Below are 2,504 nucleotides of genomic sequence, written 5' to 3'. Positions count from 1 at the left end.
CTCTGCTCTAACACTTCCAATATGGAGCTGGACGACGGTCACTCGCACTCACTCGCATGTTTTGCTCGGGGTTACACAAAGGAAGTGACTGTCAATTAAGGGGTTGGGGAGGGTTGGGGGTGTTTTTTGGAGGGGGGCATTTTGCCCCGAAGCACATCCTCCTATGACTTAAAGCACTGGTCCAACATGAAATGTAAGGAATGTTCATTGACTTTCTTTCTTTCTGTCTTTTCATCTTTGGCGGAAACAGTGTATGAATAACATGTTCAGTAGTCTGCGGTCATATGTGCATAAGGCATGTCTGTGCACTATATATAAGACAGACATGCAGGATGACTGAGATGCCATGACTGCTCCTCCTATGACCACTATACAATGGCTGCCCTTTATTACTCAGACACTCAACTATTATCACTCACCACAAAAAGTATTTTTAAATACAAATGGTCACGGAAATGATTGTGTCTTGTACGTACATATAATGGCTCACAAAATCCTGATTAAGCTCATGCTGCATGTATCTGGTATGTATCATAAATGTGACCAACCACAATAAAACAGGCCACAAGTAGGCCTGTGGACATACTGAGATAATCATATATTGTGTATTCTACGCTTTACACCAGTACCTTACACATGGCAATCTGGTGACATCTGATGGATTTGTTGAATGTGATCACTTCTTAGAGAAATCAGCTCAAAACTTTCCGTTGCCCATAGAAAAGATATGAAGTTATGGCTTGTGGTCGTGACTCGTCGTCATAATCTTGACCGCTGCCCTCTGGAAAATTGCAATAGAACAGATAATCATCTCGGGGTTCCAAAAGACAATCTCGGACCATTTCGGTGTAGTCCAAGTTCGCCAAACATTAGTGTTCTTGGTAACACTTTATTTTAGGGATACATCTATTAGCACTAATACATACAATGTTAATGCCTGCATAACACTAAGGCCTACTAGGTCCTTACTAAGGTTAAATTGGTAATAAATCCCTTATTGTGCATGAACAAGACATTTGCGAATACATGCCTAACAAATGTTTGATTTTGCTTTGTACATGCCTTACAAGTTACTTATACAGGCACATTGTATGTATTAGTGCTAATAGATGTATCCCTAAAATGAAGTGTTACCATGTTCTTAAACATTTGTATTGTCCCCATCTGTTGCAATAGAATGCATTTATAACAGATGTCGACTACTAACTCGAGTTTACCGACCAGTTTCAAAAGAACGTGCCATTATTCTTTTGAAAGGCAAAAATGTTTGCTTTTAGACAAACTAATTCTATTTTCTGAAGCCTTGAGTAGCTTCTTCAAGACCTCAACTTGCACCCAAAAAAAAAGTGAATTACAAAAAAATGGGGAAAACCTGTAGTGACGATTTTCTCAGTTTAGCCATCAGAGACGTGTCTCTGGGGTTGAAATCCAGTCACAAATTGGGACTGAACTGTGTGTGGAGGTAGTACATTTCTTGGTCTTTTCAGTTTAATCACAGGATGCTTTTGGGGGCTGATAATCTTATGGTTATCAGTATGATATAACAGTAATACAAAAACAACCGCAGGCAAAGCAGAATAAAAAAAGCAAAACTAGGAGGGATAGCTTACCTTAACCAATACCCAGTAGGCCTATAGATGTGCTTTAGTCTTGGAGTCACTTGCATGGTGCTCTCCCAGGGTGCTGCTCCCACATTTGGGGAGGCCATGGCTGATGGTTCTGCTCCTTGCTGCGCTGCCTGTTTGTGCTCTTATGATAATTAGTATAACAATATTATATGTTTTTAAAAAACGACCACAGGAAAAGCAAAATAAACTATGATAGCTTATCTTTTAATGACAAACAGCCAGTAGGCCTACATGTGCTTCAGTCAACCATGGTGCCCTCCCAGGGGGCTGCCTTCCTCCTTGGGGAGGCCGAGGGCTGATGGCTCAGCTCCATGCTGGGGAGCCTGTGCATGTGCTCTGGGCTGTGCTTGGCCTTCATGGCAGATGATGCTCCTGCAGAGCACCCCCACACTGCCTCCCAACACACACACACACACACACACACACACACACACACACACACACACACACACACACACACACACACACACACACACACACACACACACACACACACACACACACACACACACACACACACACACACACACTTCTCTCTGAAGGGTCATCTGCTGTGCAGACCCTCTCCTCAACATGGCAATTAGTAGCATTCCTCACATAGCCCCCAGCGCATCAAGTCACAACCAGTTGCCCATCTTAAAAACCTAAAACACCATGAACACAACAACACTCCCTCAGCGGGATGATGTATGTAAATATTGAGCATAGATAAAGAAAAACACATGCGGTTCTTAAAATGAGGACAATATGGTTCAAGTTATACAGGCCTCTTTTTTCTAGAGTGACCACAGCATCAAGGGGTAGGTGAAGCAGATAAGGAGGGCTTTTGGCGCCTCCTTGTGTCCATTATATGAACTGCAGCATCTGAAAACAAGA

This window comes from Engraulis encrasicolus, chromosome 22, assembly GCF_034702125.1.
Source record: "Engraulis encrasicolus isolate BLACKSEA-1 chromosome 22, IST_EnEncr_1.0, whole genome shotgun sequence".
Classification (NCBI taxonomy): Eukaryota; Metazoa; Chordata; class Actinopteri; order Clupeiformes; family Engraulidae; genus Engraulis; species Engraulis encrasicolus.
The sequence above is the reverse complement of the archived record's forward strand: the minus strand, read 5'-3'. Positions refer to the sequence as shown.